Source organism: Falco cherrug, chromosome 1 (assembly GCF_023634085.1).
Source record: "Falco cherrug isolate bFalChe1 chromosome 1, bFalChe1.pri, whole genome shotgun sequence".
NCBI lineage: Eukaryota > Metazoa > Chordata > Aves > Falconiformes > Falconidae > Falco > Falco cherrug.
In genome coordinates this window covers 124035352-124048769 of record NC_073697.1, presented here as the reverse complement: position 1 = coordinate 124048769, position 13418 = coordinate 124035352, and positions in this window count along the sequence as shown.

The window sequence follows — 13418 nt, the reverse complement described above, 5'->3', positions numbered from 1 at the left end:
TGGTTGTGGGCCACGAAGCGTGAGTGTCACACCTTTGCTGGCTGTGGAGAAACCTCTCCTGAGCCTCCGAAGCATGGACGGCACCTCACCCAGCCACCCTGCGAGGTCCTTCTCCGCTGAGCATCACCCCAGGGCTGATGTTCTCCACAGCAATAAATACTGAGTAAATAAATGTAATACCTACTTGTCATTTAAACACTTCTAGTCATCTGGCATGGTTTCACCACACCTTAATCCCCGTTAAAACCACGCCCCTCCTTGAATACCACGGTTCAGTTGCCTCCTTTGGTCTCCCTTCCACCTCTCTTTCCATGCTGGCCTCCCGTTGTGTTTTTCTGTGGCTGTTGCTTGGATTGCAATAAATAAAAAGTGAAGTTTAAGGATGAACTAGCAATTAAATTAGAGGTTTAACCCCTAGGAGATTGAGGTCCTTAAATTTGCCTGATGGGACGAGTCAAGCCGCCTCTGGGCCCATAGGAAGGTAATTGCTCATCTGACACTTGGCAGAAAATTGTTTGCACTTAGAAGCAAAAAAAATATCTTGTTTTGCATGAACAACTAATTGGTGTCAGACTTCTCGTGCGTGCAGCTGTGTCTGCTTGAACTATAGCATCAGAGCAAATTACTGGGATGAAGGGTTAAATAAAAACCCGGCGCTGCCTGATGCCCGGGCAGTTCACTGCTCCCCTGGAGCTGCTCGGGACTGCAGCGGGCTGGAGCTGCTTCTGTCCCTGCCATCAGCCTCCCCCACAGCACACACATCATCCCGCAGCCGGGGTGCCATATGGAGTGCACAGCACCGGGAGCGAGGGATGCAACCCAAGAAACTCCACGTGGGAGGCAAGCGAGCCCCCAGCCCGCGCAGCTCGGGGGAGGCTGGCCAGGAAGATGGGCACTCTGAGACCTCAGCGAGCTCCTGGGGGCCACCCTCCAACTGTGTGTTAGGGGGGGGTTAAATCCAATCCCCTTTCTGTAAGCTCAGGAAGGCATTTTTTGGCCTGTATCTCCCAGGACATGAAAGACCCTCTCTGGCAGCATCTCCTCCCACCCCTAGGACATGCTGCCTTCACTGCACCCTTGTAGCACGTCATTCCTATGGCCCCAGGTGTGGTGGGGGCCCGGTGGGAACCAGCTCCATTTGCCCGTTAGTTAGGAGTGTCCTGAAAACACTTATTGAATCATGAGGTGTGGGTGCAAGAGGTTCATTAGAGACCAATCATGAGCAGTAATCAAGTAGCCAGGAATAATAAGGCTGTGATGGGTCATGTTCTCCTTTAATTGCTGCTGGAGCAGCTTGTGGCTCTAGAGACCTTTTTTACCCAGTGGAAAAAAAATATCATTATACCTATAAATATACATTTAGGTATAGCTGAAATGCTCTCCAGTGCTGCTCCTCTTACACTTGTGTTGCTAGTAGAGGTGAGGATCCACTGGGAAGGTCAAGGTAAGGCAAGAGCCCCTGCTAGGCAACGGCCCGATCCTGCAGGGATGGGCACCAAGAGCACTGCTGAGCTGTTCAGGCTGCTGGGGAAGCTGCTGCTGTGGTGACGTGAGGTTTGGGCAAGTGTTTTGGGGCATCCTTGTCCTGCTTTTGCCCAGGAGGACGGCGTGGAGCTCTTGCAAATCCCTGCATGTGAACCTCACTGTTACCTCCTCTGGACATAGGACTGAAGACCTTTCACCAGTTTCAAGGAGACAAGACTCAAAGGTATTTTATGAGGGTGGGTTTCAGCCACACGTGGCTGTGGCAGGGTAAAGAGCTGACTCAGGTGCCGTGTATGTGGTTTGGGGGTTTCTAGCACACGGTGGTCTGCTCACAAGTCCTTGTGTTGCATTATTAATGCTATTTGTCAGGGCTGTGTGTTCATTTTCCCAAATGTGAGCTAGCCCCATGGGCTGTTCAAGGTGTGCTAAGAAATTAAATAGTCTTATTCCTCCCTGCTGGTAGCTTGTTAGCTGTGCAGAACCAGTGCGTCTGTGGTGGGGATGCTGTGTCAACAGGCAAAATACTCACCCAAGTTAATACTCCTCCACTAATGAGAAGTAGCTGAGAGATATTTATTCTCTTCTTCTTCCTTCCTTCTGAGATTTATCTATTTACTTCTATTTTTTTTTCCAACCACAAAAGGTTGGTGTTTAAATATAACTAGAAAAAATAGCATTTTCCCTCCTTGCTTTTTCTCACCCAGTTTTAGGGTCTTCTGGTGGGGTCTCCTTCACTCAGCGGCAGCATCCCTTGCTTGCCCCACCAGCTCTCCCTCCCTGAGAACAACCACATCGGCACTTCAGCTTTTCTTTCTGCAAACTGGCTGCCCCACAGCCGTGCTGTACGTGTTAAACCTGTGCCTCGCATGGCAGGGAGCAGGGTGTCCCCAGCATCCCGGCTGCTCGGTGGGTGCCCCCAAGTGCCCCACGGCAGCCAGGGTGCCAGGCTGACCTTTCCTCCGTGCACCGCAGGGTTTCTGCCTATCGCTGTTGTGTAGATATCTGATTGCAACCTGTTCCCATGGATACAGGACGTTATAGAAAGGGAAGAGCTGCCTCTTTGCTTTATCTTCATGTAAGGTTTTATATACCTTAGTTTTCTGGATTAAGGTGACCTCAGCGGGCAGTGGTTATAATGGGTAGGTGACGGCTGCAGCGATTACCCCATGTACATTTAATCGCAAACCAGCCACTCAGATGTGAGCCTTGAAAGGAAAGGAGAGGTGGCTGTGGATGGCGTGGGCCTGCCCCTCGCCTGGCCCTCCCCACGGCTGCAGAACGTGCCATTAGCAAAATAGGTGCCATTAGCAAAATAAGTGTCAGGTCACATTGATTTCAGTGACGGGCACTGCGGTGCTGTGTACCCTGATCAGTTTTACCCCGGTGTCCCTACGGGTGATGTATTGAAGGGCCTTTAGCCAGTCAGTCACACTGGCTTGTGCCACAAACAATTCCAGTGGAAAGAGAGATGGATGAAGAGGAGGTGACACCGTCAGCATTGCTGTCCTTAGCCTGGTGCCCATCACCGCAGCAGCTGCAGTCAGGATGTGGCGTCACTGTGCCAGCATCCTTCTTGTTTTTACACTGCTTCATCTTCAAGTCTCTGGCCAATTCAGTCTTCCAGTATACTTTATAGGGAAAAGATTATTTTTTATTATTACTACAACTTGCAACACAGGAAAGCAGTATATCAACCGAAAGGTTAGCCCGCTCCGCTGTGTTGCCCGACTCCTATCCCAAGGGCTGTATTTGAGGAATCCGTTGGCTCTAACTGGATGTTTTCAAGCCCCAAGCAGTCTGTACCATGGTGTTCTGCAGGCTCTGTCCAACATTTTTAATCAAACCATCTCCGAAATCCCCAAGGCCTCACCCTTCTCTCCATGTCCAGTTAAAGGAGAAGTATTCACGCACTAATTGTGATTAATATGCCCTGAGAATACGCAGCACCAGCATTCAAGGTTATTCCCCAATAAGTCATTTTTGTCATCGTCTCCAGATAGATCTTCTGGCTGTGATGAGATGCAGCTGCTTTTAATCTTTAATGTTAGGGCAGCAGGAATTCATTTTTCTAAGAGGCAAGCCACGTGTGGCTGGGGTGCGGAGGTGTTTGATGCCTTGGGCCCATTCAGGCTGGCGGCTGCTTGAGCTGGGGCTGATGCGGCTCCATCTGCTCCAAGGGCTGCGTGAGCCAACGCTGGCTTTGGAACAAAGCCCCTGTTACCCCAGCCAGTCCCAGATACCATCAAGCACCTGTAAATCTGCACATAAACAAAGCCCCAGACCTGAGATGCAGCTCTCCGTTGCTGATCACAAAGTGTATCGACACATGTTGACACCCCTCGGACCCCAGGACTCACATCAGAGCCAAAACAAAGCCCAAGCGAAGTGCTGCTGAACAAGACCTGCCTTTCTAGGCGTGTTTAAAAGCATATGGTGGTGGGCTTCTGGGCTAGAGGAGATGGAAAGCACAAAAGAGGAGATGGTAAAGAGGCATGACTATACATTTCTCTTTTTCCTACAGTGATAACATCTTTAATGAGGTGCGTGTTCATGAAAATATAACCCTGAGGTTCTTGCATCTTCCTGGCATCTTGACACACGCCAGCTTCCCACTGCAACTTCAGGGAGAAAATCTGCAGAGAAAGCTGAAAGGTGTTATTTAATTAATAACAGCTAATTTGAATAAGTACCGAAATGTCACTCAGCTTCTCCGGAGGTGAGCTTGGTGATTTCACCTCCATGGAGAAATGGGACATTTCTGAAGGCAAGGGACACTATTGGTGTCATGCTCACAAGCAAGGAGCAGCAGCGTCTGAAGTCTCAGCATGCTGTCATGTCAGCGCGGGCCAGATCCTGCTCATTTCTTCATATTTAATAAGTAAATCTATGGTATTTAGATTTAGCATAACTGAGGGCTGTGTGCACCTCGATGCTGGTTTAACATCTCCAGCTCAGCTCACCAGAGGCTGCTGCAGTGAGGGGGCAAGCAACACTTCCCGAGGCTGCGTAGTGCCCAGCCAACATCTTACACTGAAATAATGCGGCTGTTAAAGCTGCCTTGCTTCAGTGTTAGACAAGTTCAAATATCTGAGTGAAAGCTCTTATTTACTCTTGAAAAGCAAATTGTGCTTTATTTTAGCAGGAATTACAGGGTCTGCTTCTTGAGAGAGCATCCGCAGCTCCTGCTGTGCTTAACGAACTTCAGAATGACCTGTGTTTGTCCAGGACGATAGGATTATACATTATTTAGTGTTATTATTCATAATTTAGGTAAACAGAGAAGGACTCTCTAGCAGTGCAGAACACGTACATATAAAATCCCCATCAAATTATTTATTTCCATATAAATTATGCACTGTCAAAACTGCTCTACTGATCTGAAGTTTAAAGGCTTCATCATGGAAATGTAACAGCGCCCTATCATTTCAATCAGATAGTGATTATTTACAGAAAAAAGCATCCTAGTAGTTATGGATTTCCTATTGATCTGCTTCAATCTGACTTAGAACAGCTGAAATAAATTAAATAAAAAAACAAACCTGTGGTTGTTTTATCTTCCCATAAGAAGTAGGTCATATCCCCAAATGAGCTGTATTTTATTCATGTATACTTTTTTTTACAATTAAAAATGCAACAAAAAACTATGCTCCTGTCAGCAGAGCTGAGCCCATGAAACTGGGTTAGGGCTGATGCCCAGGCTTCCTCGGGATACAGCCTCGCTGCCGGACAGGCTGGGCAAGGGTCCCAGCCCACCGTGCGGGAGCAGCAAAGCTGGAGAGCAGCGAAAGCCCTTAAAGCTCTCCAGATTGAGCTTCATATAGGAATAATTATGTCTGCTATTTTAAGAAGTTGTTTAATAATGTTAAACCGATGACAGCCTGAGATTATAACACTGCCACCTCCGCACTGCTGGGGGCTTTTTCTTTGCTTTCCCCTCCCCTCTTTCAGCTCTGGTATATTTGCATTTTTTTCAAGCCTGTTACCGTTCTCCAAAGGCTCTTGAGCAAGCTGGGAATTGCTTGGCACGCGGGGAGAAGTGCAACAGCAATGCCATTAGCCCCTCTCCTGGTGTGTACCGAGAGTGTGTTCAGCAGCAATATCCATGTTTTCATCTGGTCCCGTAAAATACTTTGGGGCAAATCAGAGCTGCTTCTGATGGGTACCCACAGGTAGCACCCTGTGCAATGACCCACAGCGTGCGTGGGGCTGCAGCCCACGGGGAAAAACACCTCTGCGGTAAACTGTGGCTTGGCTGTCTCAGTTTCCCTACTTATAAAACAGAAACTATATTCTTGATTGACATCTTGGTACTTTAGGAACCTTGGATGAAATTTGTTGCCCTTAGTATGCATACGGTTAATTAGTAATGGGGGTTTGTGGGGGTTTAATGCTTTGTTTGCACTGGATGGTGATTAGCACTGAGCTCCTCTTTTGCAAGATGCTCCCTGCCCGATGTGGGGCTTCGTTTTACCACTGCAACAGCAACTGGAGCTGCTTATAGAAGCTGTCATACGAGGGATGTCAGGGCTGTCCTAGGGACCTGCACCTCCAAAAAAATGAGGAGCCTAAACCAGAGACAAGAGGAGAAAAAGAGCTAGAAAGAATGGGGGTTTCTACCATATTTTCCTATTTTTCTGGTACTTTATTTGTAATGAGAGAAAAAAAAAAAAAAAATGGGTTTAGGTCCAGGTGGCCTTTATTTGAGAAGGAAGGGGAGACGGTGATGCCCTGAAGCTCCCCAGAGGGGTGTGCAAGGAGGGTTTCACAGCGCCAACCCCAGCCCAAGCTGCACCAAGGCAAACCTCGGGCAGCACCAATGCTGCAGGCATCATGGGTCAGGGACAGGGGGAAGAAACTCTTCCTCTCCCCTCTTTGACAGGCCTGTCCTTGTTCCCGGTGGTGCCATTCAGCTGGGGTTTTCCTTTGGTTGGTTATGTCTCCTTGTTGTGTTAGGGGTAGACTTGTCCTCCCCACGCACAGCACCCTTTCCCAGCCAGCGAGGGATGCTCCTCCTGCTCCATGCTGGAACAAGAAACAAGAGGTCAGGAAGATTAAACTGCAGTTTAAAGTACCGTGGGGAAAAAAGATCTGTCAACCTGCCCTGTTTGCTGGAGGGTCTTTGGGTTTTTGTTCGGCTGGGTTTTTCAAGATGTCAGGAAAGATGCTTGAAAATAAATTAGGTTTCATTTAGCTCAGAGTAACAATTAAAACTTGGAATGGTCAGGGCCCATTTAGGCAAAACAATTAAAAGATTGGCACATAATGATGTGTACCTTTGTATTTCACTGTCCTAGTCTGGCTGGGAGCCCTTCAGACCGGGACGTTTGAAGGTGAGGCCATTAATCCAACATGTTTGCATCGGCCAGCTCTAACTGTCCTTCATGACCTTCCGGCTGATCCCTAACCTGCAACATTGTGGGCTTCTCCCTGGGGAGCTTTTCTCCATCACCAGCTACTCCAGCCTGTCTCATTTAAAGCAATTTCATTCTGCATCTCCAACCTCATCCCTAGAAATGCGAAGGAGCAGGCGCGTCTCTCTGCTGATAGCGCTTGCGTGTGGAAGGCATCCGCGCATCCCGCCCTGGGGGCGATGACTTCCCATCAGTGGGCTAACCCATGGGAAGAGTGGAAGGGTAAGAAACCCCGAAGTATGGTCCCTATTTCATACTCCCTCAGTGACGGAGTTAAAGATTTTCACAATTTACAAGGAAACTGAGGCAAAGCAGCAGCTATTTAAAACATCAGAGAGAAGCTGGGGAGACCATGGGTCACAGCACAGAAGACGTTGGCTACAAGAGGACCCTTCAGTCTACTGGAAAAAGACACTGCTGGGCTGGAGGAGGCTGGAATGGGACAAAATTCAACCAAAACTTGCAGCCATTACAGAGAAGCTCCCGCTCCCAGCTCCGGCCCTGCAGCAGTGCCAGCGTTGAGGCTTGGGCTGCTCACCACGTCCTGGGCACGCAGCGAGGCTCAGCAGCAGGCTTGGGAAAACCAGTGGCTTCTGTGGCAGCCCAGCTGGAGCACTCACCGCATCCAATATTCATGATCCAAATGGATGAAGAAAGCTCCGGCAGCCCACCTCGCCGGCAGGCTGCACCCCTGACAGCCAGCGTCAGACCTGGGCAAGCGCCTGTTGGGAAGGGACTGGAGGGACCTTCGCTATCGAGGCTGGGGGGAGCCCCACAGATTGAAATATTTAAGAGCAGCCAGGACCGTTCCCTTGTAACTACCCCGAGGAGACCAGCCCTGCGCTGGCAGCTCTGCAGCAGCTCCATACGCGCTTGCAGCCACCAGCCTCCCAAGAGCAGCTCAGCAGCTCCGAATGGTGACGGGCAGCACTTGGTGGATCCTTTGCTGTGTGGGCATCAGCTGGGGCTGCGTGACAGCACCCAGCACCCCCAGACTGCTCCCACTGGGGCCTCCCTCCCCTAACACCCCCAGGGATTTCTTGCTCCGGATAGGTTCTGTGCAAGGAGCTACAGTGAAAGTAGCTGAAATAAATAGATAAATATTTATTTATCTGAATATAATATAATAATAGCTGAAATTAAAAAAAAAAATAGCTGGAGCTGAGAAAAAAAAAAAGCTGGAAAAAAAAAAAAATGAAACCCATTTCTCCTGCGGTTCCAGGGCACAGGCTCCCTGCCTGCCCCTGCCCGGTGCATCCCACTGCCACGGGCTCCGTGGATAAAGCAGGGTCTCAGCGTGATCCCTGCACTCCCTGCCCAGGTTGTGCTGGTTTTCAGCACTGAAAATTCCTGACATTTGTTTTTCCTTTGCAAACTGCACCAGGGTACCTGGATGCCAAGTGCCCAACGCAGCATCACTGGTGGGATGAGATGGGAAAGTCACATCCCAGGGCACAGCCCCAGCCTGACCGGGCGCTGCTGCTGGCCTGGCACCCGTGTGAGTAACTTTTGCCACTCCCAGAGTTTGCACTTATTCCAGGCATGGGTTAATAATTTTTATCTCTCTCTCTCTCTCTCTGTGTTTATATATAAAATATATTATATATAAAAATATATTTTTATATATATATAAATAAATAACAGCCACAGGAGAATCCTCACCCGTTCCTCCTTCATGAGAGTCACAACAGATTGCAAAATTAATCATTAATCCCAGAGACAGAAAACCTGAGAACTAGATTTAAACTGTGGGTTTATGAACCTTTTTTTTTTCTTTTTTTAGTTAAAATTTTTACGGAATGAGCAGTTTCCACCCTGAGCTGCCCATCGTTGGGACACTTGACGGGCTGTGTGACAGCAGAGGTGGTACCCCCGCGCCCCCCCGCCTCCAGCGGCAGCAGCCGCAGCCCCGCAGCGCCCCCTCCTGCTCCTGCGGGGAACTGCAGCCCGGGCAGGCTGGGACCGTATCCCAGGAACCGCTTGTCCCATCTCCAGGGATCCAGCAAAGGCTCCCAGTGCCACCGAGCCCCCCGGTTAATGCCTGGGAGCGCAGGCTGCTGAGCAAGCGGCTGGAGCTCCTGGGGAGGCAGGGGTGCTGCTGCCTTCAGAAATTATGTTTCGCCTGCAGAAAATGTTTTTTTCTAATAGTAAAAGTACAGCCCAGACTCCTCAGAGATGTAACCCCGGTAGACTATCAGGATTTTGCCAGAGGCAAAACATTTTTTTAAAAAAAACCCAAGGACTGGGTTAGGCTCAGCTAAAAAATATATATCTATGATATGAACATCACCCACTTGATACCTGCTGCCATAGTGGCACACTGTGCGGCTGGAGCAATTAATACAGGCAAAGACGTGTAAAGTCCTTTGGCCGGTGACAAAAAGTGTTGCTTTGGGACCGAGCAGTGACCAAAGAGGCAGTGACACCATCACCATCCCCTTGCAGTGCTCTGGCCCAGCCGTGGTGCAAGCTCTCGCAGATGTGCTTGCTCTGAGCTACACTAGCCACATTGCTGAATCAGCAGAAAACCTGGGGCGCTGGAGGGATGTGAATTTTATTTTTTAGGGAAATTAACACTTTTGCAAGCAGCAAAATAATGACCAGAGCCTGGATGCTGATGAACCTGTGGGCAGATTCTCTGATGTCTGGTAGGGATGCATCAGCATCCTCATCTTCTTTCATCCAGCTATTTGCAGTGACTTGTAGCACTCTGATGGTGTTCCAGCTTGTATCCTACATCACGCTGAAACAGCTCAAAGGTTCAAAAGGTGTGGAGAGAGACTGACAGGTCAACAGTTATGCGAAGTTACAGATATTCAAAAGCCGAGGGCCAGCATTGCGGACTGATCACACAAACCACGTTCTCTTAGGAAGGAAGGGTTTAAAAAAAAAAAAAAAAAAAAAGGCGGCTCAAGTTCTTATGAATTCTTAGCAGACAAGGGAAACGCTGTGAACAGAAATACAATATGAAAGGGCTTTGGGGCAGAATGAAGGATCTCTAAAGTGCCACTTAAGTAGTACTATGATGGGAAAATACACTACGTTCAAGCAGACAAAACCAAATAAGAGTGTGGGCTTGGAAAAAGGAAGCAGAAAGTGCAAAAGCAAAGGAGACACTTAAACCGGCATGGAGCAGCAGGAGGGAATGGGGGCAGCACCCACTCCTGTGCTGGTGGTGGTAGAAAGGAGGAATCGAGAACTTTCTGCAAAACAGCAGCAAAAACACAGCAGCAAACAACCAGGTTAAAGTTTTCCTGCAAGCCTGAGAACCCGCTGCATGGGTGGTCCCACCAACTTCAGCATGTCTTCCCACCCCTCCTGCCCCACGCACCGGGGAGGGCATCTTGGAGCTGAATAATTGATTTTGTTCTGTATTTTTCACTTGTCAGTGGCTCTGAGTACGGGCTCTGGCAGGAAACCCTGGGTGACGCGCCGACTGCAGGTGTCAGGCTCCAGTTGCCAGATGCTGTCACATGCGATTACTGAAGGCTTTGGTGTACCTGGACTTTCTGCTCTGTAGGGATGCTGCTTTTATGACATTCAAGAAAAAGCTAGCACAGTCCTGCCTTTGCTTAGACATTCAGGGTACTCAATGTTTACACTGTTAGATAGGGGAAAGCATAATGGGAACAAATACCCCAGAGGAGAGCGAGCCTGCCATGGGGAATATCCTGCCGTTCTCTGGGTCCATAGCTCCAGGACAGGAGCTTTATCATATAATAATGGAACAGTTTTTATTCTGGCAAAAGAGATCTGTCAATAAACGCCTCTTTGGTGCAATTTCTGGCAGCTGGACTTTGATTTGCATGGCCTCTGCAACTACCTCGGGGATACAGCTACACATAACGCATGGATTTTTGCTGATAAGAATTGAATGCCTCAGTGTGGACAGACTTGACCTTGGTAAATACTGCCCTAATAAAAGCTGCCTTGCATCAGCCAGGCTGCAACACTGGGCAGCTAAAGGTGGGCTGCTCCCGCTTAAACACGGACAGACTGGGGCAGGGGGATCAAGGGAAATGACCCGACCACCTTACCTGACAAAGGCTGGAGGAGGGGAGATGGAACAGAAAATGTCCATCATTGTGCAAGGACAGATCAGTGCATCCCCCCACATCCAATAGCAGCTCGCTGAGGACAAGAGCATGGCAGGAGGAGAGAGCTCAAAAAATTCCTTATAAACTAAGGATGTGCCAAGACCAAGAACTCCCCTGAGCTTTCCTGTTATTATTTTGAGAACGAATGAAAAAATTTTTATTATTATTATTATTAAAAGAGCCCATCTCGGGAAACTGAAGACCTCCTCAATATCTGTTTGCATTATTAAAAAGAATGAATCATTAAATGCACCTTGAGATGCAGTCATAGCTATCAGGATAAATCAATCCCCAGGAAAGAGAAGCATCAGCTGAGGGTCATATTTGCAACTCCCCTCCAGAGCAATGCCAAGGTGTGCCAGAGGGCACCGGGCTCCCTGGATATGAATCTCCCCACGCAGCCCTTAGCGGGTTTCCGTACAGAAACAATCAGCCATGGAGGAGCGCGGGGCTGGGGCTGGGCTCTCGCTTCGGAACGGTGCTAAAGGAAAAAACCAAGCACCAACTCCCAGCAACAAGATACATTAGCGTGACAGATGGCTTGCAGAAAAAGAAAAACTATCTCGGGTTTGGAGATTTGTGCTGACTGCACCACAGAAAGGAACTATTCCAATTAGCATTTGTACAGAGTAATTGAGGACTACTGAGAGTATCAACCCAATTTGCCGCCATTGTCGAGCAGTCATTGTTCTTGATTATTTTTCTCAATTATCCATTCAGTCACAAGTCTGGGGACAGAGAAAATGCCACTTTGGTGGTTTTTTTCTTCCTGTGCCTTCCCAGGAGCCACACAGAGCTGTGCCGAGACGCTTTCTGGGCTGCAGCTCGCATCCCATCAGCAAAGGTGACGCGGCATTCCTGGGTACCCAAGGTTATTCCTGCCTGGTTAAGCAAGTCCATCACAAAGCAAACACAGTGATTCATCAATATGGCTAAAGGCAACTGAGTTTTCAGCCATATGGCCATGTGCAGCTGTCATTTTGCATTGCTGCAATGCAAAACCAGCCTGTGCTTTCCCTGGAAGGAAATTCCTATCACCATCAAATGTACCTGGGGGAAATGCCTCTCAGCACGTGTGCTGGAAGCCAAGGCCCTGGCACCCATCATTTATCTGTCTCCTTCTGTTTGTAAATTAGCCTTGAAATGCAAGTGCTTTTGCTGCTTACCATGTTTGTGTGCTGTGGCTGTGCCCCAGGCTCCGGCACAGGGGTGCAGGAGCCAGCCATCAGCCCCTAACTCCAAAAACTCCTCTCCCTTGTCCCTGCCTACCAGCCCCGCCCAAAGAAAAACGGGAAAATGCTCTTCCATGGACGTTATATCCTTCCAGGAACAGAAGGTGGCAGACGAGTTTGCTCCGAGTGCCTGGCAGAAGTAGCTGTGATATTACTAAGTTTTAAAGCACTTAATTTCTGGGTGCACAGCATGCACCCACGGCAGCGGGTGACGAGCTCTCGGGTGTACGGGTGCTTGGCACAGCCTCTGTTACGGCACTGCTGGCGAAACACCCTACCCGCCAGGGTGCTAACCTTGGAAACGGGCCCGGGATTGCTCAGCTCAGAGGGTTTCTATTGTAAAATCAAGATACCTGCTATTTGTTAGCTTTTAGTGTTTAAACTACAGGCAGAGCAATAAACTGGGAAAACTGGGACATCATAAAGCCTTTCAGTTTAAGACATTTTTCTCAGTAATTGCTTTTTTTTTTGTAAGGTGCTCATGTAGCCAGCACCTAACACACATCTGAGAACGGAGTGATGGAGCTAACCCTGACATGGTCCACGCAAGAGGCAGTACCCCAATGCATCCAGTGCAGCAGAAGGAAACTGCTGCATTTTTTTTCCTCTTGTTTGCAATGCGTCTGTGCAGGACAGTAATCTTGCCCGGTGCAGAAAAAGAGAAGACACCACTTGCCTGTGGCTGGCTTTGCTCCATGTGCCGAGGGCTGGCACCCCAGTGGGTCTCATTAGTGAGAAAGGGCAAAGCAAAGGCGCGAGGCGGGTGCGTCAGTCTGCCGCGACCCCCCCAGCCCCCTTCAAAGCTCCTCCACATGGGGGGCTGGCAGCCTCCCCTCCTGGGCCCCCCTGGGCTGCTGCCTGCCCACCATGGGCAGCTGGATTTGCTTTCAGGCTCCAGAGGGTTCTGGCCCCTTTAATGATTGCTGGCAGGTGGGAAGCAGTGGGGCTATAAAGGGTCTGCAGTGCTCCCTGTGAGGAGGTTCTGCTCTGGCTGGTAGAGTTGCAGCAGCCTGGCTGGCTGAGGGCAGTAGCTCAGGTAAGGGTCCTCCTCCCTGCTCTAGCATTGCTGCTTTTTGACTGAAGTTTATCTCAGGAGCCTCTGCAGGCATCAGCAGAGGGCTCTTGCTATGCCCAGGGGTGCTGGAGAACCTGCTGGGGCTGCAGTTTGAGCCTCCTCGAAGAGCTGCTTGCCT